This window comes from Chrysemys picta, chromosome 1, assembly GCF_011386835.1.
Source record: "Chrysemys picta bellii isolate R12L10 chromosome 1, ASM1138683v2, whole genome shotgun sequence".
Classification (NCBI taxonomy): Eukaryota; Metazoa; Chordata; order Testudines; family Emydidae; genus Chrysemys; species Chrysemys picta.
In genome coordinates this window covers 333,229,706-333,257,701 of record NC_088791.1, presented here as the reverse complement: position 1 = coordinate 333,257,701, position 27,996 = coordinate 333,229,706, and the positions used below count along the sequence as shown (strand labels likewise).

The window sequence follows — 27,996 nt, the reverse complement described above, 5'->3', positions numbered from 1 at the left end:
AGGAGCGGTTGCAGAAAATGTCCTGCTCAGTCCCTGCAGTGCTGCATAGGAACAAGCTCACTTACTCTGGGGTGAGGATGCTTGTGCAGGCTGGTTGGCACATAGGAGCTGTGAGGGGAGCAAACTCCTGGGTGGCTGGCATTTTCTGGAGGTTTATAATTTAGCAAAATATGGGTGAATTTTCACAGGAATGGCACAAGATACATCCCTGACACCAGGGCAACCCATATCATATCTCCAGTCTCTGTTCCAAAGCATGGAGGCACTAGTGAAATGACAGTAATTTTTTTTAACATGGGCAATTTTTTTAACAACATATTTTCCCCTAATCTCATGCTCAGAAATGGCTTTACCATTTTAGCTGAATCTTTTAAAAAAAATTAATTCAGCCTGAGGCAAACATCTGGCATGGAAAATTTCAGTTAAAGTTTGGCAAAGTTATAAGCAACTGAAGACAGGGTCTTATAATGGAAGGTGTGGCGCAACCTTAAATATATGTGGCATTCCTAGCTTTGCTTTCAATAAAACACTACACAGTACAATGACATTTTTTGAGGCGGTTTCTCAAAACACCCAAAAATAAACATTTAGGCCACATAGGTTTTTTTAAACAGTTCAAAATTGAAAACCTATATCCCAGGTTTACACTTATAACAAGTGAATCTTTCTATAATAGGAACCTTGACAGAACATCAATGATAGCACTTGTAATACAGGTGTCAATTTACAGGGCTGTAGCAAGGAGATGACAAGTATTTCTCCCACTAGACGCATAGGTTATTAACAGTAACTTCTCTCTCCCTGTCCCACTTGCCTGTCTTCACTATTCTTTCTCTTCTTTCCACTTCCTCTTCGCAACCCTTTCCACTCACTCTCTCTCTCCCCCTCTCTTTCCTTTCTTCACGTTTTTTTTGCTTTCTTTCCCTCCACCATCACCCTGCCTTTCTCTACCAATCCCTCTCTTTTAATTTTCTTTCATTATTTCAGTATATACTAGAGCTACATGACTCATCCACCTCCCCACCCCCATCCCCCCGAGCACTGGAATGATGCACTGGGTATCCCCGCCTCAGTTTTAGGTTGTCTTTGCAGCAATAATTATCTTTTTAGTTACATTTTAATGGGACACCTCAAATAAGATAATAGGTTACACCAAAAAAACTCAGGTCTAGTAAAAGCATTCTAAGCACAAGCCTATGCCTCTACCCATCAGTCACACACACTAGAAGACAGACGTACCTTCAACTCCAATTTCAGAAGCAATTTAAACTTTGTGGATTCCAGTGATTAGAGTGTGCTGCAGCCTGTGAATTCCCGTCACCATAATGCCGTCACCCACATATACTTTTGTATTTAAAAAGATACATATAAATTGTCATTCCTGCTCTGCTCCTGTGATGTTCCCTTGAGAAGATGAAAGAGGTCTCAAATATAATCTTTCCCCCTCAGAGCCCTCTGCTTCTAAAGTAAAGCAGAAAAGAGGATCCTCTAACCCTGGCCAGCCTTATTTCAACCACAACTCAATTTTCATAAAGCTTTTTGGTTTTTAAAAATGGCACATATAAGTTGCCAAATTCAGCCCTGATTTACGCTTCGTACAACTCCACTGCATTTAGATTGCTTATTGCATAAACCTTACAATATTGACCCACATACTGTTTGAGATTGCGGAGCTGAGCCCCATGGAAAATCAAAAAACTGTCTCAGTGGTGCAGGGCTGCTTGGCCCTGGAGTTCTAGGAGATACATTCTGTACGATACCTTAAAAAGAAGCAACATCCTTTTTTTAGAGCCATGAAGTGAGATTCTCGTCCCACTGGTCAGTGGGTTTGCCATTGACTTCACTGGGGCCAGGATTTCACCCATGGTCCTTTGGCAGGCACTTTAGCTGCACCCCAACCCCAACAATCAAGCTGGAATCCTACAAAATTAATGAGTGTGTGTAGTTGGGTGGCAAGCAGCCCTTTGCCCACCAAAATACTCAGGTATCACAGGGCAGGGTTTGTAATTAGCATGTAAGCCGCCATTTAAATAGCAGCATTTCCCACTTCAGACTTTTTCTAGCATTCAGCATTCAGCCCCTTCGATCGTTTGAGACTTTTAACATCACATCACACCATGTCATACCATGTCACAGCTCATTACATCATACTGCAGCATGACACAATCTAAAGCATTACAAATCAAAACCTTCTTTTTGGATCAAAGTCAAATCTTACAGCAACTGCTTATCTAGGTTAGTTTTTGGAACAGTAGCAAAAATAATAGCTGTCAAACACTGACATTTTATATACCTTCTGTCTAAGAAGTGGAAGAAAATTTCTGTAGATGGAATAGAACACAGCCCAGAGTCAAAGGTATAACAGGTAGGTATTTTTGGCTTTCTAAACTGTAATGACTAAATGGCATCCCTCTATTCAAATTAAAGAATAGCTCAGTAATGCAGAGTCTTTGTGATATTACTGAATTATCTTGGGTTGCTTTTGTTTTTAATTTGTGAACTATCTATTTTTATCTCAAGAAGAACTTCTATATAAAAATTGCTAATATGGAAGAAAAATACAGGAAAGAAAAGGATGCTTCAGTGGTTAGCACACTAGCCTAGAACCTGAGAGACCTAGGTTTAATTCCCTGCTCCATCACAGACTCCCTGTGGGACCCTGGCCAAGTTAATAGTCTCTTTGGCCCATGGCTAGGTGCTTAATTTCCATTGACATCAATTAATGGGAGTCTGGCACCCCAATACCTTTAAGGATCTGGGCCTTAGTTCCTCATCTGTAAAATGCAGAAAAGATTACTTCCTTACTGCTCAGGATTGCTGTGAAGATTGTGAAGTGCTCAGATATTCTGATAAATAGGGGCTATACAAGTATCTCAGATAGAAGGAAATGTAGTGTAATCCCTTAACTCCATTTACATTTGTGTCCCATAATCTTTCAGATTTGAACCTAACAATCATATTGCAGCCCTCCCTGTTTACATGAGAAGGGATTGCGGGCAGAACACTTATGGTCTGCCAAGCAACTTATTTATTTGTTTGTTTATTTATTAACCTTTCCAATAAACTATGTGCTTATCTTTTCCCCCAGATGTTTGGGGAGGAGGTGGTCTGTGGGACTCAACGTATAATTAAGGGATGTTTTTGATTGTCACTAATTGATGGATAATCATTACATCTAGATAGGCAGTCTATGTTTAAATTACATTGTCAATTGCTCATGGAATTTTAAATATTGTGTGTTTTTTAAATCTTTATAAAAGATGTTGGAGCTCTGTTAATTGATATAACACAAAATAAATACAATGAAATAGAGAAAAGGTGGGTGAGATAATATCTTTTACTGGACCAACTTCTGTTGGTGAAAGAGACAAGTTTTCGAGATTACACAGGGCTCTGCAAACAACAAATACAGAAACTGTTAAAGCAGATTTTAAATATGTAGGGGGGAAACTAGCACAAGTCAGTGGTTATAAAGTTACAGTTTTCTAAACATGGCCAAAATCTTTCCTGGTGCAAGCATTTGTAATTCCCTGGGACTGAAAACTGAGCCCAACTTTCAAATTCTCTGAAGTTAAGCTCCTAAATACCCATTTGAATATCTAAATAGGCAACTAATAGCCTGATTTCCGTTGTTGACAACTAATGAATCCCACTAAAGTCAATAGGAGGTAAAGGTGCTCAACACTTGTGAAAATCAGGCCACAGCACCTAAATACCCATTCAGGCATCTATTTACCTCCCTTTCCCCCTGGCCCGGTAAAAGTAAATTTTGAGCATCCAAGTTTGAAAACTTGACTCCTCGCAGAAATTTAAAATCCTGGAAACTGGATTTGTTCATCATGAAATCAAAATATTGCCTGATACTGAATCTGGCCACACATTTGCAGTTTTAAAGCTATTATGTGAAACAGAGATTTGCAGTTTTTTAAAAATGGCAGACAGTGTTAGGGATACGGTGGAGCGCAAAGTGTTGGAAATTCTGGGGAGAGGAAAATCTAAATAGCCTTTGTCAGAAGTTCTGGAGGGTGATTGGTGCATTATCTACCTGTAGGCAGGTACTGTCAGATACACCCTATTCAGAATGGAATAGAAAAAGGAAAACCACGATGTCACTTTCCCAAACAGCACTCTCAATTCACTGATAACTACCACCACAAATGCAAAGAGAGGGATGGTGGTTTGAGCACAGAACTGAGAGCCAAAGATTCCTGATTTCTAATCCCACCACTGAGAGTGACTCCTTTCTGTGCCCTCGAGCAAGGCATTCAGCTTCTCTGCCTCAATAGGCCCCTTTGTAAAACATGGGGACAATACTAATATTTGCCTGCTGTTGTGATGACCAAGCAGTTAGTGTTTGTGAAGCGGTTTGATGGTGAAAAGCACTAAATATTATTCCTAGGCTTGTAAGGCGGCTTTGCCCTCTTCTCCGGTAGGTGAGGAACAGTGGTGTCAGCAGATCGGAGAGAACTTTGCAAGGCTGAGAAGAGAGAGAAATCTCCTTTTCCAGAATCCCGAGCAGACTATGCAGGAAACTCAAATGAATACGGTTACCCACATCTGATTTATTATTTATTTTTAAAAAGGCTCTTTTCCAGGAATCTTTTCAGAGAGCTGCAGTAAAGTGGCTTGGGAGAGCTTTCTCTCTCTCTCTCTCTTTCTCCTTTTATTCCAATAGCAAAAGTGCTTCTGGCTTTTCATTCCATACTTACTGGCCGCTGGTAAGTATTCTCTAGTCTTCAGTTCTCTTAAAACTCTGTTTTGTTTTCTCTGGCACAAAGTAGCGCTCTGTGGTCCCTCAAGAGGCCCTGAAACCCACTGTGGCTCCTGTAATAAGTCATGGAAGACTGGGACAAAATGTTTACTGGCTTGGTTTTTAAGAGTCATGGTACATTAAATGGCTAATCTAAAGTTTTGAGAACTTCAATTAGTTTACTTTCATGAGGATGTGCACAGCTCCTGTGCCAACAGCAGGGCTAGACAAGAAAGAGCTTCATAGAAGTACAGGAGCTAGCTGTTCTCAAAAGGAAGTATTTAGAGCATAGGGCTATGAACCAGGATCTGTGGGTTCTACTGCTGGCTCTGCCACTGTCTCACTGCAAATCCTTGAAGAAGTCACTTACGGTCCATGCCTCAATTTACCCATACCTCATGCAGGTGTCGTTAGGTTTAAATAAACAATGTCTGTGGTGTGTTTTGAACTCTTTGCATGAAATGTGCTATATAGACGCAAATAATTGTTGCTATAATTCCAGGAAATGTTGGCGAAAAGACTTCTATTGTTGGTGAAGGGCCTTTGTGTTGCATAGTTTTTGCTGTGGTTACACCTGTGACTTTTCCCTGGAACTTTTAGAGGACCTGTGGGCAATTGTTGACTATAAAAGCCCATTCCAGGATACTCTCTTGTATTTTCAGGCTTGGTGTCAGTTAAGACAGAGAACCATCAACATAAAGAGCATTTCTGGTTCCAACCATTCTTGTGCTTACGATATGTGGCTTATGTTTGTTGTAGTAACCCCTCCTTGTTGTGAGCCAAATGTGGGACTTAACATCCGCACAATCATCACATCACCACCTGGATACTGAGCTCTTCTGCATATAACACACACTAGCAGAGCCTCAGCTTAAAGTACAAGACTCAAAACTGTTGGGATTTTTTTTCTGTGACAATATACTGTATAAGGGATTGTCTTTTTTTTTTCATAAAGAAATCTTTAGATACTTCTGCAATTAGATGATTCCCATCTGAACTTGCATCGAGAACTCTAAAGCACCAATTTAGAATATATAATGCAGTTTGGGTTGCCTACATCCATGTCAGACCAAAGCCACAATAGTCTTTCTCTATTTGGCACTGGTTAGTTGTTAGAGTTGAGTAGGGTTACCATACGTCCGGCTTTTCCCGGACATGTCCGGCTTTTCCCGGACATGTCCGGCTTTTCCCGGACATGTCCGGCTTTTCCCGGACATGTCCGGCTTTTTGGGCTCCAAATCCCCGTCCGTGGGGAAATCCCAAAAAGCCGGACATGTCCGGGAAAATCAGGACATGCGGGGCCGGCGGTGCCGGGCCGGGGGCTCGGGGGCCGGCGGTCGGCGGTGCCGGGCCAGGGGCTCGGGGGCTGGCGGTCGGCGGTGCCGGGCCGGGGACTCGGGGGCTTGGGGGCCGGCGGTCGGCGGGGTTGGGCCAGGGGCTCAGGGGCCGGGCCGGCGGTCGGCGGGGCCGGGGGCTCGGGGGCCGGCAGTGCTGGGCGGGCCGGGGGTGCTCGGCCAGGGGCCCGGGCAGGGACCGGCAGTGCTGGGCGGGCCGACCCAGGCTGGAGACGCCGGGGGGGCCAGACTGGGCCGCGCCTCCTCCCCCACACCCTCTTTACCTGCTTCAGGCTTCCCGCGAATCAAATATTTGCGGGAAGCAGGGGAGGGGGCGGAGTTGGGGCGGGGAATTTGGGGAAGGGGTGGAGTTGGGGCGGGGGCGGGGTGGGGCCGGGGCCCCGTGGAGTGTCCTCCTTTTGGAGGCTCAAAATATGGTAACCCTAGAGTTGAGCAACCATAGTGCCAGAAAGGTGTCGGAAAACTGGTGAGAATTCCAAAGAATGTAACACAACCAATTAAAGGGCTCATGGGATTAACCTGTGTAGAGAAAAAATCATAAAATAAAAGTTTTATTACTCCTGAGTAAATTCTGCGCCACTGCGGTGCAACAGAAAAATGCCCCCTCCCCCACAGATTCCCTTTGATTCCTTGCAGAAAATGGTTTCTGTGGGGAAGCAAAGAGAAGCTGCATCAGTGCTCACTCACCCCTCCCCAGCAGCTCGGCAGCTCAGACTCATCTGTTCAGGCAGCTGGGGGGACAGGTAAATCACTGGGGGGAAAGGAGGGTCTGGGGATGCCGCAGCCGCCCAGGGACAGTTAGTCCTAGCAGGACAGGGGGTAGCGAAGGATGGAGACGGAGTTCCTCCTTCCCCTTCCCTGCATGGAGCAGCCAGGGCTGGATCAGATCAACCCCCAGAAACTTTCCCTGGCCGCAGGAAGCTCTGCACTGCGCGGGGTGGGGCGGGAGAGGCTCATGGGGAGGGGAGGCTCAGTGGAGGAATCTGGATGCACAGGGGTTGGGTGGACAAGAGGAACAGCTCCCTATATAGTGATCCCTCCCCCCACCCATGTACCGGGACCTCCCCCCCCCACTGAGCCCCCTCCACATCAGGAGCCTCCCACACCCAGAACCCTCCCACCGAGCCTCTCAAATCCCACCCCGCCAAGCCTCATCCCTGCATCAGGAGCCCCCCACACCTGAACCCCCACCCCACTGAGCCCCAACCAGCTGCACCCTGACCCCCACCAAGCCCCACTCCCCCAACTCCTCTCCCACTGACCTCTGACCACCTTCACCTGGACTACCCTGCAGAGTCCCATTCCCCCTGCACCCAGAACCCAGCACCAAGCCACTGTGCATCCAGATTCCCTGCTGCACCCAGACCCCCACACTGAGCTGCCCACACCCAGATTGCGCCACACAGAACTCTGGTACTCTTTAAGGAATTCGGCACCAAACAATTAAAAAATTTAAAATTCTGCAAAGTTCAGCGTATTTTAATTGTCTAAATAACAGAAACACAACAACAATATAATCACACCATTTGACAATGAGGATTATTTGAATGTGGACTGTCTCCAAGGGAATTAGTGGAGACTTTTGAAAATTAGCTTGGCCTGAACATTCAAGAATAGATTATTAGATGGTGATGGACGCTGTGAGTGAAAAGTTCTTGTCTATCTCTAATTTCTGTTATTTTAACTAACAAGTTTTTTAGATACAAGGGGACTGATTCCAAGCTAATTTTCAAATGACTCAAGCAAAGGAGCTTCCACGTCTTTCTCTATTATTGGTTACACTTGCTTCACATTTTGAAGGTGTTCTTCACAATTGTGAGGGTTAGAAACCTACTTTGTTAATAAAAATGTAAATTCTGCACAGTCTGAACACATAACGCAGGCCACAAAAATACAGCAAGTGTGCCGGATCCAGCCCTTCTACTGTATGTATACTTGACACACTTGTCCTAAACAACTCTGCCTCCTATGTCTCATTTATAGGTGGCAATTATATAACCTTTGATCATGGTTTAGTCAATGTACAGAGATTTATTTCTCTACAGTGGAGTTACTACTGATTTACACTGATGTAAGTGAGAGAAGAACCAAGCCCAAGGTCTTTTCTAATGCACCTGTCTCTAAAAAGCAACATTTCCTTTCGGCTTTCTTTTATGAGCCAAGCCCAAAGGTGAAATACCAATAATTCGGCACTGTAGAACGTATCCAGAAACTATACATTCCAAAATCTCTTGTGATATGAATCGGGGACCAGACCCTTAGTGTAAATCAGCACACACTTCAATGGAGTCAGTCACATCACCCAGGTGAGGAACTGGCCCTGCTCCTTTAAATCAGTATCAGGAAAAGAGGCAGAAGGGGCTGTGGCAAGTACATTTAAAGCTAGGCATAATGGATAGATTGTGTGTAAAGGGCCAATTTTCATTTTAAATCATCCTTGGCCTGGGGTGTAAGTTTACTATTAGAAACTCTCCTTAAGTGGAACTGCCAGTGGGAGGTGAGCATCAAGATCAAGGGGAGAATATGGCCTTTCTGTAGCAATTAAGCATTCAGAAACCATCAACTACATTCCTTATAGTTACAATCAGCATCAATCAGTGGAAACACATGCTGACATTTAGGATCCCCATGATTTCCACCCTTTGTTTCTCTTCCATCTCATCTTCCTTTTTTTGTTTCTCTCCCTCTTCCTTACAATTGTGTAGCTCTCCTCCTGTCTTGCCTCTGCATTTCTTTCCCTCAGCAATTCCCAAATTCCACCATGGGCTGCAGTAACATACTTCCGATCCACTTAAATAATCAGAAATCAAAAAACTCAAGGTGGCCTTTCAAGTGCCATAATTTGGTTATAGATTAGGTCAATCAGATTACTGGAGTGGAGTTCACACCTATCAGTTATTGTGTCAGGCTGTCTGTGGAATCAAGAAGACAACACTGGCTTGGATTACAATTATTTCCCCTTTTGGAAGATTACCTTCACATGCATGGAGGAGGGACACCATATGGGTAGCTAGTCCTGATGCTGGAATGGTGCCTTTAGCTGTTCCCATGAAAATCAGTCTGAGTTATAAACTATGGAAAATCACCATTTATACAGCAGCTCCAGTCAGGCTGCACTGCACATGTGCTCAGGCCCTACTGAACATAATACAGCACTTCTGGATGATCAGACAGTTTTAAATGATTCTGAGACATAGACAAAATGTATGCTGATAATGATCCTTCTTTCTCCACCAAAATACCCATTGGTCTAAGTACTGAGAGCACAGGACTGGAAGCCAGGAGACTATGGGTATGTCTATGCTGCAATAAAAAATCCACGGCACCAAGTTAATTGACTCAGGCTCGTTGGGCTCAGGCTGCAAGGCTAAATACTGCAGTGTAGACATTCCGGCTCAGGCTTGAGCTTGGGCTTGGAGACCCATCCCCCTCACCAGGTTTCAGATTGAGCCCAAATGTCTACATTGCTGTGTTTAGCCCCTCAGCCCAAGCCCCGCAACCCTGAGTCAGCTGACCTGGGCCAGACACAGCCCCGGTCTTTTATTGGAGGGTAGACATACCATATATGTTCGAACCAAACTTCTACCAGCGAGTGCCTTTAATAGTTGTCTATATTCAAAGGCAGAATTGCAGGCTCTGTGTATTTGGTTTAATCCCTTTCCCCAATTGCTTCTGCCAGGATACCTGCGTAGCAGCAGCCGTAGCTGTTTTGAGGGCCAGAGTTTCACAGAATGTCAGCACTTCAGTTGGAACACACAGTATTCTGTCTGTGATACAGGTGCTGGGTGTGCAATTCGCATGAAGTACTTAGTACATACAAGTGATGGAAAATGGTTACATTGCCTTACACTGCTGAAACAATTTATGTATGTCGGTGTAGCACTTGTTATATTAAAGAACTTGAGTTTATGATGATTGTCTAGACCAGTGGTTCCCAAACTGGGGTTCATGAACCCCTGGGGGTTCGCAAAATGTTACAGGGGGTTCTCGGGGGAAAAAATCCCTAATGGCGGACAGAGCTGTCCCTAGGAACTCCGGGCAGCATGGGGCCAGCAGCCCGGAGCGCCTGGACTTCCAAGAGCTAAGCAGATCAAAGCAAGCATATCTATCGCACTGGGGAGATTTAAACTTCAAGACTCCTTATAAGAAATTGAAAGGGAAATGGATATTTTTTGCTGTTTTTAAAATGAAATAGGCAGCTAGTGTTATTTTTAAATTACTATGAAGAACAACTTAGCTTTGTTGTAACGTGTGTTGTTTGCCTGGAGTGCTCAAGACCTGAATGCTTGTGTAGGAGGAACTCTTTGAGTTGACTTCTTAAATACTTTCCTGCTGTTTCACATCTGATACTCCTTGATGAAACATAGACTTGTCTTATAACATAAACATAAAACTTGTCTTATAACAGGCTTATTCAACGTGATACAAGCTACGAAAGTGAGATCTTGGAAGAGTGTTGCCATTTTCATAATGTAATAAAAATACTGTAATGATAAATAATAATTAATAATAAATAGTGTGTAATAAGCATGTCATAAAAACATATTGTTTTATTCCAAGATCACTGCTTTTATAATTTATACTCAGGTAAAGGAGAAAATCCCTGGAAATATTCATTTTTAGGAGGGGGTTCGCGAGACTTGACATTTTCATGAAAGGGGTTCACAGGATGTTAAAGTTTGGGAACCACTGGTCTAGACACATGGACTGGATAAGAAGGTGAGCTTCCTTCCCTGAAGGAGTTGCTCCTCAATTAAAGGTATAATCAGAGGAAAGAGACGAATGTCGTGGTTACATAACACAGCAGGGCGACACTACAGAAATCAATACTGGACCCAGATAATATGACTAGTGTTGTCCTGTTGAACTTGCATAGGAAATAGGGAACTGAATATATTGAATAAGTGACAAGTCCAGCAGACTAAGATCTAGGACAATAAGTGTCTTTAAAGGAACCTTGATTGTGAATTTTAGGTAGGTTTTTATGGGAATGGGGGTGAGGAAGAGAGATCATGAACCAAAAAAAATCTGAGCCCAATAGACTAGATAATGAAATTTCCATTATTGTCAACAGCATGCCATGCGCCTCTCATAATGAACCCCAGGAGCCTTGTGACAATAGGGTAATTAAATCACCATGTAAATGTGATGACTTGACAAGTACAATACTTCTGAACGGATAAATGATAAATAAAAGACTGCATTTATAGGCCATAAAATCTGTATTTACATGGCAGGTATGTTGTGGAAATCACTGAGAAGTGTTTTAATGGTCTTGTTGCAGGCACTTGCCTGGAACAAAAAAGGGCCAGATCAAAACAGAAGTGAAGAAATATTTTTTTCCCTAATGACACAATCAGAATTTGCCATTCTGGACCAAACTGCTGGTAGATCTTACCCAGAATGTCTATACATTGAAATCAATGGGACTTTTGTCAAAGTAAGGTTTGCAGGTTTGGCCCTATGAACAATGACCAATTTGAGGGGAAGACGGAAAAAACCTGTACTGAGCCAACTGGGCAATGGTTTACCAAATAAAATTGCCTCCTGATACTCACAGGAAGTCAATTTATCCCATGAAGCATAACTTCCAAAATTGGGGAAAAATTCTGTCCCTGGATAAATGCACTTGGCTCCCATTGACTTCCAAAAGACCTGCACATTTGCATCAAAGGGCAGAATTTGGTCTTAAGTGTATATAACTACAAATGTCATTAGTGATCATGAAATTTAGCCACACTGTTTGACCTTCTACGGCATTTCATTCCACAGGTTGCCAATACAATGTTTCCTTTTATTTGTACTTTAATTTGATCAAGTGACCTTTCCTTCTTTTATTATGCAATAGGATAATATTTTTTTCATTGTGTCCTCCATAACTTTGAATAGCATAATAAAAATCTTTCTAAACCTTTAGCTTTCCATAAGCCAAATGCTTGCAATCTCTCATTTTATGTCAGACCCGCCGTGTCTCTAACAAATTTCAATGCCTTTTCTGCAACTTTTGAATCTCAACTATGTCTTTCTTGGATGATATAACCATAATTAGACACCACCTCCCAAGGGAGGATGACTAGCTTGTAGAAGAAATGTCATTATAATTTCCATGTTTTCAATCCCCTTTTTAATGTACTTAAGTGCGTCTTATGTGCATTTTTTAACTACTGCTATACACTGGGTTAATGCCTTCATCGAAACCTAAGGAATAAGAGAAGCTGGAGTTGGAAAAGATAAACTAAGTCATCTAATGTCACCACTGTCTGTGTAGGATTGTTTTCTACATTTTCTAGATATTTGTCCTGTCTAGTTTTAAAGTTTCCCAAGAAATGGGAGCACTTCCATGGGGAACCTATTCCACAGTCTAACAGACTTCACTGTCAGGAAGTTTCTTGTGGATGTTTAACAAAATATTACCTTTCTTAAATGAATCCTGTTTAGGGCTGGTTGAATATTTTCCATTTAAAAAGTTTTAATAGAAAATTGGGATTTTGATCCAACAAAATTTATTGAGAAAAATACCTACTGTCCACAGAAAATTTCCATTTTTAATTGAAATATTGAATACCCAAAACTCAAAATATTTTGGTTGAAAACCTAAGTATGTCTATTTGGAAATACTGCTATGGTGCCTCATGGGAGTTCTATTTCAGTTGTCTCATGTCCCCATTCTCCTTTATGGACTGGGCTGCCCAGACAGACTATATCTCCCATGATGCACCGTGGCCAGGTACACTCACTTCCCCTCTCCAAAAGGGGAGAACATAGTGCATCCTGGTAGATGTAGTTCCACTGGGAGACCAACCTATAGAGGAAAATGGGAGCTTGAGGCACCCAACTACAACTCCCATGAGGCACCACAACTACATTTCCTGGTTAAAATTTTTCAGTTTTTGGCCAATTTTTTTCAGTTTTCAAATTTCCACAAGAAAATAACCATTTTTTGACCAAATCTAATCCCGTTGCTTGTAGCTACAATACCGAATGCCACCCTAAACTTCTTATCCTGTATAAGGGTCTGTTCACATGGACCTGACTTCAGGATTGGGTCCTTAGTCATTACTTTGCCAAGTGCTCCACACAGACTTTAGTGTTAAACCAGTAGAGAATTTGGCCCAGTGTTTCTCTTATTATTATGTGCTAAACATGGCTGTGCAAAATTGACAATCTTTTGCTGTTTCATGTAGTTTAGCACTCCTACAAATTTAATTTTATTCATAATTTTGAATAAATATCTAGTTTACATCAACAACTAAGGGGAAATGTTATGGAGTTTTTTTTCTTTAAAACAAAATAATAACATCCCTCAAAAGCTGGCCCAATTTTCACACAATAGGCCTGGTTTTGCTTGAAAAATATACATGCCTCTGTGAAAAACTCCCACTGACTTCAATAGGACCTGATTTTATCCTTTGTTTTTCTCTGTGAGATAAGCAGTTGGGATCCTGGGTCAGCTGAAAGAGCTGTGCGCATGTGTAAAAGTGTGATTTGTAGGATTATACTAATTGGCTGGTTTCTAACTTTTTTTTAGGGTTTCAATTGTCTTTGCACTGTTGCACCTTACATTTGAAGCTCTCCTTCTTACAAATGCTCCCAGCACTTTCATACTACCCTTGTTGCTTTTCAGTAAAAACCTCTTTCTTAACATACACAGCTTCCCCCATTCAAACAGTGGCTTAGTGACCTTTATCTTCTTATCCTCCATCATTCATGTACCTCCCTTTCTCCCCATCCTAATATCTCATGTTTTCATTCATTCTAACTGCAGCAAAATGTTTGGTCTAGATCTCTCATGTTCTGAATAATAGCTTCAGCTCTACCACTCTGTTTCAATCAGTTCTTGCTGCCTCATGGAGATGGCCCAGGCCATTCAGCAGTCATTCTACTCCCTTTGCCCCTCTCTCTCAAACCCTTTTCCAGTTCATGATCAGTGTTGTCCAGAGTCTCCTCTTCAGACTTGGATGTGATTAGTCAATGCCAAAGCAAACTCATGGCATTCCTCTTAGTTGAATTGTGTCTTTCCATCCAGACTCCTCCTAAAAGCATCCACATTGATTTGACTTCCCTTCACTTTCTCTCTTACAGATTTGCTGAAATATATTGGGATATGCAATTTTTGGAGTTTTTCTGATAACACTGTGGCAAAAGAGGTGACTTCACATAGTTTTAGGGAATTATGGGAAATAAGACAAACTAACTAGCTTGTTTCAGAGTAGCAGCCGTGTTAGTCTGTATCCGCAAAAAGAACAGGGGTACTTGTGGCACCTTAGGGACTAACAAATTTATTAAAGCATAAGCTTTCGTGGACTACAGCCCACTTCTGTATGCATCCGAAGAAGTGGGCTGTAGTCCACAAAAGCTTATGCTCTAATAAATTTGTTAGTCTCTAAGGTGCCACAAGTACTCCTGTTCTTTTAACTAGCTTGTGTTTACTAGTCCCAACAACTGGCTGCTCTTCATCTTGTGACTAGATTAAGGCTACTTTTGCGGTGGGTGAGGTTGGAGGAAGGAAGGACGGACATATTTGCTATTCCCATCTTGCTTTGCTCCAGTTTTATTAGTCGATCCTGAATTTACTTCAGTCTGTTGGAATAACTAGGCAGATTGCTATCACTCAGGAAGATTCTTAGTCTTGAGCATCTCTGTGTTTTAAAATCTTTTGGTCACCAATAGTCACTACTATTATGTAACAGTAACAGATAAGCCAGTGGAGTATGCAGAAGGAAATAATATCACAAATAGGTGAAGCAGTAGCCACATTCACCATCTTAAACAAGATTTGGTCATAAGAAATTTAGAACTTAAAGACCAAACTATGGATCTAACTCAAAAGTTATTTCCATTTTAACACATGGATGTGAAAGCTGGAAATCCACCAAGCTACAGATAGACATCTAAATGCCTTCAAAAGCATATTATATATTACTTGTATTATGGAATGAATTTATAACAAATGCTGAGATTTTTCAGAGTTTGACAACCCCGCCCCTCCTCAGTTATCCAGAAAAGAAGATGGAACTATCTGGGACATGTGTTAAGAATGAAGCCAGAACATCTGCCATGGCAGGTTTGCCATTAGGCAGATGAAAGAACATGCAAAAATGGGCGACTTAAAGAATCCCTCTAACAAACAGAACTTAGAGAGGAAAAAACGTATGGGACTTAACAACACATAGGACATGTAAAATGCAGTCCAGGATAGATAGGGATAGTGGAGCCCTGTTTATGCCCTATGTGTCATTTGATGACATAGGAAGGATTCAGATTCAGTTGCTACTGTTTGGCCTCATCTTCACATTTCACTAGTGCGCTCTAGACCCCAACTTCTATGTCATTAATAAAGATATCAAATAAGACACGACAACTGGTGGCCCTGGAAACACAACAAGACATCTTCCTACAACTGGATACATGCTTGTAGTGGGGTGGTCACTCGGCTCCTGCCTGGAAGGGCTTAAAGCAGCCTGGGAGAGGGCTGTGGCAGAGAAAAGCTGGGCTGATGGGGAAAGCAGCCACAGCTGTAGACAGTGCAATCAGGGCCCAGCTGGCCCTTATAAGAGGGTGGTGGGTCAGAACCACACACAGACACTCTCTCTAGCTTTGAGAGGGAGGGACCTGGCTGTAGGAAGCTGAGAATGTACCCGGAGTGGAGCACGGCTGGGGGAAGGCCAAGGGAGCTGGGGAGCTCTGGCCTGGAAACCCCCCAGGCTGTGGCCTAGTGGAAGGCCAATTAGGTACTGCGGTTGCAGGGGGCAGCCCATGGGTAGGCAGATGCAGTAGGTCCAAACCCTCCTTGCCTATGATGAGTGGCTTTTACACTCCAGTCTGCCCCAGTGAGCAGGGGCTAGATGGTGACTGGCAGTAGCCCAATACTGAGGCAAGGTGGGAATAGAGGGTTGGGGGTTCCCCTGGGTGGGGAGACCCATAGAGACTGGCGGGGACATTGCCGGGGGCAGCCCCCGGGTAAAGGGCCACCAGGTCCGGGAGGGACAAAGGGGCCAGCGGCAGTGGGACACTGGCCTGCAGAGGGCGCTCCAAGGACTGGAGAGCTAATTCCCTGAGATGACCAGCAGGAGGCGCCGCAGCGGTGAGTTGTCGCCCCTCTACAATGCTCATTAATCATTATCTTTGGTTATGGTAACTCAGCCAGTTATAAAGCCATGTAACAGGACTCAGCTCCAAGCCAATTTGAATTAATTTTGTCATTAAAATTTCATGAGATACCTTAGCAAATGCTTTACTAAAAATCAGTGGAAGTTGGTTGCCTAATTGCCCTTTGTGTCTTTGAAAGTCTGCCCCTAAAAATGTAAGATGCAGACAGTAATTCTGTAATTTTATCAAGAAGAGCAATCAAGTTTGTCTTGCATGATTTGTTCTTTATAAAATACATGCTGCTTGTGCTTATGGTTATATTACCCTCTGGATTTTTAGTAATTTCTTCTCCAATATTTGTTCAATTATTTTACTAGGGATAGAAGTCTAATTTATAATGAGTTACTCACGATCACTCATAAAACTTTTCCCTCGGCAGATCTGTCAAGTTGAGAGATGATCAGTGCATATGAAAAGTTTACACTATGGCTTGGTCTACACTACCCCCCCTAATTCGAACTAAGGTACGCAACTTCAGCTACGTGAATAACGTAGCTGAAGTTCGAAGTACCTTATTTCGAATTAGTTCAAACTTACCTTGGTCCACACTCGGCAGGCAGGCTCCCCCGTCGACTCCGCGGTACTCCTCTCGGCGAGCTGGAGTACCGCAGTCGACGGCGAGCACTTCCGGGTTCGACTTATCGCGTCCAGACTAGACGCGATAAGTCGAACCCAGAAGTTCGATTTCCAGCCGTCGAACTTGCCGGTAAGTGTAGCCAAGGCCTATTTTTGCCATTGTGCATGACCTTAAGTCTATCTCAGTTAAATTCCATTTGCTATTGTGCTGCTCAGACCCCAAATATGTTTAAATCCGTCTAGATTTTCTCACCATTTTTAATGGATTTTACTAAGCAACACAACCTAATGTTAACAGAAAACTACACCAGCTTTTTTTCTTTTCATCCAGGACTTAATATATGAAAGGACTAGTTACAATAATGAAACTGAGTTCCTTGTTATTATTTCCATTTTCACCTATTCTGGTGCACTATGTCATGAAGTCAACAGAAACTGAGGCACTCAGCAGGTAGCAGGATCAGGCCCTAAGTGCTGTACGAAAGGCAAAAACACATTAGTCAAGGAGATGCCCAAAACTCCTGAAAAGAACTGACCATCTCAACCCTAAACAAGCTCCCATTATGCTGAAACATGTTAATGGCTGCCACCAGAGATGTCTTGGATCGAAAGACAATCACAGACCTCGTTAAAGCCAATGGGCATGCCACACACTCTTTCAGGTTCAACAGAAAGAGCAATCAAGCCCAGTTATATAGTTAAAACTGCTGGGGACTATGGAGCTATCACCCAAAGCACTAAGCCACACGGCAGGCCTGAGCTAAACTATGTGGACTGAGGAGTTAACAGCAGGGTAGGGTTGCCAGGTGCCCAGTTTTCGACCGGAAAGTCTTGTCAAAAAGAGGAAATGTACAGACACCAAAAGTCTGGTTACCACGGGTGGCGGAGACACCGGGTCATCAACCTACACCAGCCCCCGCTTAGCCGGGGCCCCCTCCTACCTGCGTCTCATGGGCAGGTAGGCTCTGTGTCAGGCTGCAGCTCCAGAGCAGAGGGAGCTCAGCTGCCATGGGGGAGGGAGGTGGAGAGGATCCAGCTACTAGGAAGATTGAGAGGGGAGAGCAGCGAGCAATGGGGGTAGGCAGGAGAGAAGTGAGGGGGGGCAGGGCCTGGAGAAAGAGGCGGAGTAGGGGGCAGGGCCTGTGGGGAGAGGTGGAGCAGGGGGGCAGAGCCTCAAGGGACAAGGTGGAGCACAGGGGTCCAGTTGTCAGCAATTAGAAAGTTGGTTATCCTACCACAGGGAGTAGGATGTAGTTGCAGGCTGTGTACATTGGAGGCACAGAGACAGGAGAAGAAGAGTGAGCGTGATCCTGAGAGGAAGTAGAGGAACGTAGCACAGACTTATTGGGCACAGAACTCACTATAATGACACAGTTGGGGATTTCCGAACAAGAAAGCTGTCTGCTATTGATTGATTTTACTGTGTGCAGGGAAACAGGTCTTTGTGTACATTTTTTTAAATCAATAAGATTACACCTAGAATATAAGAAGAACAGGAGTACTTGTGGCACCTTAGAGACTAACAAATTTATTAGAGCATAAGCTTTCGTGGACTACAGCCCACTTCTTCAGATGCATATAGAATGGAACATATATTGAGGAGATATATATACACACATACAGAGAGCATAAACAGGTGGGAGTTGTCTTACCAACTCTGAGAGGCCAATTAATTAAGAGGAAAAAAAAAAAAAAAACTTTTGAAGTGATAATCAAGCTAGGCCAGTACAGACAGTTTGATAATAGGTGTGACAGTACGTTTTTTTTTTTTTTTCTCTTAATTGGCCTCTCAGAGTTGGTAAGACAACTCCCACCTGTTTATGCTCTCTGTATGTGTGTATATATATCTCCTCAATATATGTTCCATTCTATATGCATCCGAAGAAGTGGGCTGTAGTCCACGAAAGCTTATGCTCTAATAAATTTGTTAGTCTCTAAGGTGCCACAAGTACTCCTGTTCTTCTTTTTGCGGATACAGACTAACACGGCTGTTACTCTGAAACCTAGAATATACTGACTCTTATCACCAATTTCTTATCCTAACAGGAATAACCATGCAGGATCCTGAATACTGGCTAACTGCTCATTCAGAGGCAACATTACAAACACACTCCGCTTCCCCCCCAGTACATCAAAACCAAACTTCCATGGTATCATCAGACTTACCTCCATTTCTAGCTACTTTTAATTATTCTCTATTCCGAGAAGCAAGTGCTGCAAGGACTTAGACAACTAGCCAATTTAGAAAAATCCAAATCAGTTAAGTCCTATCTACTATTCTATTAAATTATCCAAAGAAAACTTTTCCAGTTTAGAGACACAATTTTCCCTCACTAAAGGTGTGTTGGCTTGACCCTGCCAGGTGGATACTTAGTAAAAATATTAAGCTGTTCTAGCCTTAATTAAATTCTGAATCATTTTCACTGGACTCAAGGTGAGGATCACTGGTCTAACTACGGGGATCTTCCTTGGCTCAATTTTAAATAAATCTCTCATTAGTGACTTCCCGGTCCCCCTATTTATAAGGGTAAATTGAATGTCCTCGTCAATATCACTGTTGTTTCACATTTCACAAATGCAGAACGGACTTTGGAACCCTCAGCCACATTCCCATCTAACAGACTGATCGCTAGAGACAGTGTTTTATGGTATCGCTACCCACTTGGAGAACAGCTGAAAGAACCTGTAGGTATTTGTTAGTAGCTGGCCTTTTGAACAGCTGGGGTCTTTTAGCTTCTGTTCAGAAAGCAAGATGATGTGTTTGAGCCTTCCACAGGGGCAACTATTTTCTCCACCAGTTAGAGAACAAACAGAAAACAACAAGATATGAAACAAAGTACAGGAACCAAAAGAAGAAAGTAGCAAATAACTGAGTGAAGGAGTTGCTGTTGATTAGGGAAATTAACTACTACATTCACTGGGCTTTAAAGCTATGTTATTTTAAAACAATGGCGTTTCAAACATCATGAAAACAGATATAAATTTATTCCTGGAAAGATTCCTTTTATATAACTATGTAAAATATTTTATTATTTATACACTTGGCTTGCCAAAACATTGACTCAAAACCACATCCCACCACAAACAACAAGGAACTCCTGAGCCTTCTCCCCTAACCCCCCACCCAAATGATACAAATTTAAATCTGATTATACTTTCAATGTCACTTTCAGTGAGTCTTGCTTGTTCAGCTTGCAAGTTAAAAGATGTTTTTTCCTAACTGTTAGAGCTGGAAAATTCAGTCTGCAATCTGAAATAATAATATCTAGATATTATATGGCACTTTTCATCAATAGACTGCAAAGTGCTTTACAAAGGTAGCATGTGTTTCTATCCTATTATCAGTTTACAGAGGAAGAAATTGAGGCACAGAGAAATGTGGTGACTTGCCCAAGAGCACACAGCAAATCAGTGGGGGAGCTGGGAATAAAACCAAGAGCTCCTGCGTCCTGAGAGCCTCAAATCAAGCTGGATTCTGTAAGGCTGTGCCTAGATCGGTAATAAAAGTTATAAAAGTTTCTGGAGTCAGAAATTAATTAATGATTCTGTCAATGATACATGAACCAGAACTCAATCCAGCTCACTCTCTCCCATAGTTGGTTCTACAGAGGTATCAAGAGCAAACAAAAAAACTACACTAAAAACTTTTTCAAGCCAGTAAAATAAGCAGATAGGACTCTGAATACACACAGGTGTTTGTTTGGGTTAGTAAAGAAGGGGCCAGTTTTCTGATCACAACAGCAGTTTAAAACTAGTACATCCTAGGGCCCAATCATGCAAGGTGCTAAATAACTCCTGTAAACTATTCAGCTTCCACCATTCCTGTTCAAGTCTCTGAAATGGGACCTGATTTTCCGAGGTGCTGAGAACATACAGTGACTTTATTTATATTTGTGTGTGCTCAGCAATGGCAGTTTTGTCATTCATTTCATTCGGAGCTGGATTAGGACTTTTAAAATAGTAAGAGTTTACTACTTTCCACTGGAAGATGAAGGCACTTAGACCAAGATCCTCAAAGACATTTAGGCACCTAACTCCCATTGAAATCAATGAGAGTTAGATGCCTTAAATACCTTTGAAGATCTTAAGCCCAGAATCAGGTTCTATGCTTGTAAAATGCAGAACTAACAAAACACAGTAAGAGCAAAGGAGAACCACTATATAAAAAAAGAGAATGATCTATTCAGACATTTTTCAATTTAGCAGGTCTGAAGTTTTAATAGATATGGTGTTCTAGAAAGTTAATTGCAATTTGAATTTCAAAAAAGATACAAGAAAAATATATCTATGTGCACTGATTAAAAACTGCTCAAATCACAATTTTTCAGGAATCTCTAACAGCATCATTCATGTTCATATCTTAAGAAGAAGAATTTATACCTGATCAGCTTATACTTGGGAAGTATAAGTTTATACACTACAGTGGAAAACTGATAAGCGTATACCTGATAAGTATAAGCTTACATTTCTACTGCAGAGAACTGATAAAAGAAAGTATGTGCCAAGATATTTTATTTTTCTATGTATTTTATTCTCTTATCTCTTTTCCACTATTTAAAAAAAAACTATTAAGTTTGAAATCTAGGACCACATTCAAACTTTGCAGCTCAGGCGAGCTCTGCTAACACATAAAGGGCTGCAGACCATGGGTGGTTCTTTGTCAGCCAAACTCCTTCAAGACCATGAGCAGAGGGTTTTCTGTACTTGCTTCTCTGTCTCCTCCTGCCATCCCTACCCCTCTCAATGATTCCCTACCCTTCTCCTAAGAACTGTGGTGATCATTTTGTGCTTGTTATGCAGGTCCCACATTCCTGTCTGCATGGGGAATCTGATGTGCAGGAAAGTCGGTGAAGAAATTCAAAACAATAAAACTGATCAAGTAAATTAATTAAAAATGGTTTTAAATTTTCTAGCTTTTTTCAATTAAAAAGTCAACTTTATAAGCTGTAATTCTAATTAAAACTATATAAAATAGTCTGGGGTCTGACAGATTGAGTCTGTGTTTATCAGCAATTCTTATAAATGTGTATTATCCAGGCACAAGGAATATCTACTGTATAATTCCCCCATCATTGCCTCTGAAGGGAAAAGGGTGAGATCCTGGTGTCATTGAAGTTAACAGCAAAATTTCCATTGACTTTAATGGAGCTAGGATTTCACCCCAAGAGTTTGCAGAATTTAGTCAACGAGCTGCTAATGAGAATATAAAGACTGGGGAAATTTTTTTAAACAATTTTGTTAATTGCTTCTTGTTAAAACTCTGCAAATGACTATTTGGGTGGAAGTGGTGGGCCAGATTCTGTCCTGTTATGCCACTGTAAATCCAGATTTATATCCTGGTAACAGAGCGCAGAATTTGGCTCTGGGTGTCTAGACCTTCGCCCTTCCTTGAGTTTACTGAGCATAGATTACAATACATAATTCCTTTTAAAATTAAGCCTAGTCATTTGCCTCTCTAGTGGAAGAAAAAAACAAAACAAGCCCTAATTTGCACTTTTATTGTTCTCAATTACCCAATACCAAACAACACAGATATAACTACTCTACAGGGGAAAATAATTTACGTCAGCCTTTGAAAACATTTTTTTATATTTACTTACTAAGAAATTTCCATTCACTGCCCACTTGTACATATATGCACATAGCATACCCCATCCTGCAAGGTGAGGGTGGGTACTCAAATATATCATGGGAGACACTCAGCACCTTGCAAATGTTTACCAAATAGGTTACGCACCGGCATTTATGTGATGTATAGAGATCTTTAGGCTATTAATAATTTCTATGGCACTGTAAGTGTAAGGGGTATTGTATGGCCTGTGCTGAATGAATAACAGGGCTTGAAATTTAAAGGTATGAATGAAAACACCATATAAAATATGGAGTATTATGTCCAAATAAGTTCTTCCTAGGCATTTAGGAAAAGGTGAGTGGTTGGATATAACATATTTTAATACCTGTGGGCCAAACTCTGTACTAGTGTATGTATCTGCAAGCCCTATGGAAATCAGTGGCAGCTGTACATACCTATCCCAGGGTAGAATCTGGCCATGTGATTTTATCATTGGCAGATAATCACTTGTATTAGAGCAGTTTATCTGAGATTCTTTATATTATTAGTAGATAATAATAATAAATGTTACAGAGAGGAAGGATTCTCGTGGCTAAGGCAATGGCGTAGGACTCAGGCGAGCTAGGTTCTCTTCAGAAATTGTCCACATGCTTCCTTTGTGACCTTGGGCAAGTCACTTAGTGTCTCTGTGCCTCTGTTCTCCATCTGTGAAATGGAGACAATATTGCTTTCTGTCTTGTCTAGTTAGAGGCAAGTGTAACCCACACATCTCTTGGGTATGGTGTTCTGTCCCCTCTAGTGGCACCGAGAGAGAGAGATTGAGTCTGCTCTATAACCTTATCTAACAGTCAATTGGCTTTTAGTTCATGTGGTAGAGGCTCATGCACTAAGCTCCAGAGGTCCCAGGTTCGATCCCACCCGCCAACAACCAGGGTCTGTCGGCATTACACAAGGACAGAATTTTTCAGTATGTTTGTACAGGGCCTAGCACAATGAATCCCTGGTCTCAGTTGCAGCCTCCAGGTATTACTTTAATATTCATTATGTATAGTCACAGTTCCATGATTAATTTTTGCAATCGTTTTAGAGCTAGGATTCAACCACTTTGTTACATATGAAGAACACATGGTATCCCTGCCCCCAAATTATACCATTAACTCTACTGACTCTTATGCTGAAGTAATTGGTCTGAAGAAAATAATGGGAAAAAATCTTCTTTAAAAATCAGTTTAATCTAGTCTGGGACTATAAACACTAACATTCACAAATCATAATTGCATGGTTATTGCATAGTGTCACTACAGAGAAAGGAGTTAGTTTGTTTGGATGGCTTAACTGTACATTTTCATAGGTTGGAAATGTTTGACTCTCTAAGTTTAACCTTAACTTGGAATTTCCTGAGTTTGTAATGCTTGTTTGGGGAATAATTCAACGTCACTGTGATGTTTAACCCTTAAATTACTGACATGTTCTCAAGCTTAACTCCAGCTTAACAAAGTTTTTATCCAGAAATAATAAATAAGAATTATTACTATTTGATATAGTTAGTTTTTTATTACTGAAAGGAATCACACAACGGTGGATGGAGAATAAATGGTTACACTTAAAAAAAACAGTGATCAGAAGAATACTAAATTCTGTTTAATTTATTTCTACTGTCCAACAAATCTCAAATAGTCATAACAATCCTATGCAGTCATAATAATATTTATTCTTAAAAGCTTGTCTTTAAAAAATTACCCTTGGATAAAGACCTTGAATGTCAAGTTTCAGCCTAGAGCAAATTTCTACAGCCAAGTTATGAATTCTTGTTCTTAATGAAAGTGCCAAAACAACCTTAACTACAGCAATGATGGTACTGCTGTAGCAACAGTGATGCTTTTGATAATGTAAACATAGCTCTAAAGACAGCCATTTTCTCTCTCTCTCTCTCTCTCTCTCTCTAATGTGTACTTAATAAACTTTTTCAGTTTAAATAACTCACGTGAAATACTTTCTGGAAAGATAATGATGTGAAATAACTATATAGACCAAACAGTAGATAATGCTTTTGGATAATGTAACGTATATCTTACTAACTAACACCTGAATTATTGTCTTTGCTTAAAGGTCTCTGAGACTGCTTTGTAATCTTAGGGTCCTATCCTTGCTCCCATTTGGTTATATCAGCTGTAATTGGAGAAGGATCAGAGTCTTAAACATGTTGGTCATAAATTAAAATAATTAATAATCCATTTTCTAGAAAATTGGGGGAAACATTCCCCAGACCATGTTTTTTTCATGGGGCTTCATAGGATAGGGAGGAAGAGAATAATCTCTGATTGCATTAGAATGATGGTCTTTCCTTCCTGAGCAATGAAATATGCATGTCATAAATTTAACAAGGGGAAAGGAAGCTTTGGATGATGAAGAACTGCAGGAATACAGTGACCCAGCAAAAAATAAATGACAATAAATTAAAACAACCTTTAATAACAAAGCTGGGGTTGAGTATTCAAAATATCACCATTAATAATATCCTAGAGAAGAAAGATACGGGGGGGGAGGTATTTTAATGGCTTAGTTTTCAGAACCAAATATTAGCCACAAGGAACATTCCTTGCCACCTGGATTGCCTATGGAATCTATTAGTCAACAGGGTTTTATTCACAGAAAAAGGCTGTAAACTCAGAGAGAGAGAAAGAAAGAGAGAGACCCTGCAGAACCCACTTTATGGTATGCAGAGATATTTATTTTATTTTATAGTGGGTGTCTGCATAAGAGAGAAAGGGACATACTTATTAAGCAAAGCAAGAAACCCCAAGAGAGGGAGGGTACTTCTAAACAGAGCCATTTATTTAATTTGTGTTTAAATAGAAAGATTAATTTCAGAAATGATTGCACTAGACTTGCAGCTTTAGACAAACCAGAATATGTACAATTCAGCTCAGCCAGACAACATGCTATTTGGACAATACTTTTCTCAGAAAACAGGCACTTGAAACATGTGTGACATGGTCTCTAGTAGTATATACTTCTTTAAAACTGTTGCCAGTGAGATAAATCTGAACACAAACTTCTGGATTAGTTGTCAGCCAGAAATGTTTGTCTTTACCAACACGTAGACTCTTCATCCAAGCTAATATCGCTGAAAATGGGTGTTCCTCTGGATTTGCCACTATTACAAATTATAGCTCCTACAGATGAACTGAAGAGAGACAAATTTGAAGCCGCAGTATCCCCAAAGGGTTTACCTATCCCACTAATAATATTCAGAGCCCCTACAGAGATCTCAGAGTGCTTTACGAAGGTGAGTGAGCATTATTATCCTTGTGTTACACACATGGGGAAACTGAGAGGCAGAGCGGTTTAGGGCAGGTTTTCAAAGATGCTGAAAATCCCCAGCTCCCATTGAATTCAAAAGGGGAAGAGCACCTCTGTTGCAGGTCTGCAGCTCTACTGCAGCCTCTGGGCTATAGTCGTGCCTGTGGCTGCTACTCCTCCTCCTAGGCAAAGTCTTTTGATCAGTTATATTCCCCTTCTCTCAGAATCATGCGCCATACACCTCCCCATCCAGTGCCATAGCAGAGATTAAGATCCCACAGTGCGATCCCATAGAATGCAAGGGCATGCACCAATCCCACTGCCTTTTGAGCCCACATGTCCTTCCCCCTCTCTCTTGCTACTTCCTAATGGCAGGGGACCACAGAGAGGGAATTTTGCTATGAGAGGAGAAGGCCAAGGAGCACTGTGGACTCCATGGCAGGAAAAAGCAAAGGGATTCTCCTAAAGCTTCAGGATGGGGAAAGGCGAATTCAAGAGGAGCTGTTGACATTGCAGGGAGGCAGAGATATCCCCAAATAATTTTGTAACACAGGATGCCCAACAGTATGATTCTTTGGTATTCTTGCATCTGAACATAGCATCAATGGGCTTATTTTCTAACTAAGGTTTACTTTCCATTTCTACAGTGAGCTCCTTTTGGAGTATTTACAATCAAACACTGCAAATCCTTTGGAAGAAATGACAAAATAAGAGTGCGGCCAGAGCCACCCTTAGGTAATTCCCATGATTAAGATTCTCAGCTTTAAAATGAGTCTATAAAGGACATCATGAAGTCATAGAAACCCAGTGGTCAGCTATGCCCCCTTCTCTGTAGATGGTGAGTTGCCAAACAGAATCAAAAGTCTTAACTGCAAGAATTATCAGCAAATTCAAAGAGGATGTGAAATTGTGTGCTGCAAAGAAGGCAGGCTATTACATAACAGCAATGCTGCCAGACTGACTGTAAGATACAATACATTGGGAAGCAGCTCCCAAAAGACGACTCCGTGTTTTTTTTTATAAAAACTGCTGAAAAAAACAAACCAAACACAAAACAGAATACATGCCATTGTGACTAATGTGGCTAACAAAACTGAGGAAGAGGCATCCTCTCTAACCCCACTTCTCGATTCCTTCTTTATTTTTGCTTCTTCCCTAAGGTATGCACAGCTGAGACCCAACAACACAGCAGCATCTACTTGGAGAATCTCTTCTATAAGGTCACAATCAACAATTCTAATGTTTATTCTCCTTTTCTGATCTGTCCCTTCCCAGTCTACACAGTAGTTAGAGTTTGTTGAACCACTTGCACTTTTGCATTCTTTTCTCTAAACAGGTTTCTTTCTAAATTATGCCATTTCAAAAATACTATTCTCTACTACGGGCAATGTGGTGACTGGCACCTCTCAAACCTGTGGACAGAAAATGCTGGCCAATTAATACCATGTTAAGCTTCCCCTGTTTTTGTTTTTCTAAAATGTTGTTTACATTTGATTCTCAATAAAAATAAAATTTAATTTAGTTTAATTAATACAAAAAATGATCAGAAACTTAAACAGCAGGAGAGCCTGACATTCATAGGACATACAGATCTGATAGGCCAGATAGATGAATGAAGGGACAAAATACTTACACAAGAGAAATAACTTCTTGTGGTTTACTATACACAAGTTGTATGTATGGTAGTACTTAGCTAATTTCATTGCACTCAAGTATAACCTTTGTAACCGGCTAAAGCACATCTGAAGCAGCATCTAACTAGGACACCATAATTCTATTAATTATGCTTTGGACTATATATCCAAAAATAATATAGATACATATTACGCAGGTGAAATCTGAACTGTTAAACTATACCATAATGGTAGTTTTATCCCAAAATGGTCTAAAAATACTGTATCTTGGAGCCATAGAGACCTTAACCTGCAGACATTTAAAACAAAGGCAATGAATTCGGGCCCTCAGTTTAACTTTTCCTGATAATAGGCGGACACGAGATCTTTGCAAGATCGTAGGTCTATAGTAGCTATTCACACATACCTCTGGCTTAATAAAGGCAAGAAGGGGATTAACAGACAAAATTCAATAAAATAAAAGTAAACTTTATATTATGATGGATCAAAAGGCAAATAACTAAACAAATACCCGGATGGTCATACAAATATTGCGTTTAAGGAAACAGCAAACCAACAGCCAAAGAGCCAGTCACTGTCACCAGTGGAAAACAAGCCCAACTGGTTCTCAAGTCATCAAGTTTTGATATCAAATGCCTAATACACTAATCATCTCTC

At 41.4% G+C, this 27,996-nt stretch overlaps 1 protein-coding gene across 9 annotated transcripts in view; it reads right to left on the bottom strand.

Annotated features, from left to right (window-relative positions):
* DLG2 (discs large MAGUK scaffold protein 2) overlaps nucleotides 1–27,996 on the bottom strand; it is a 1,449,438-nt gene that overhangs the window by 1,164,926 nt on the left and 256,516 nt on the right. The gene's annotated exons all lie outside the window — the stretch shown is intronic.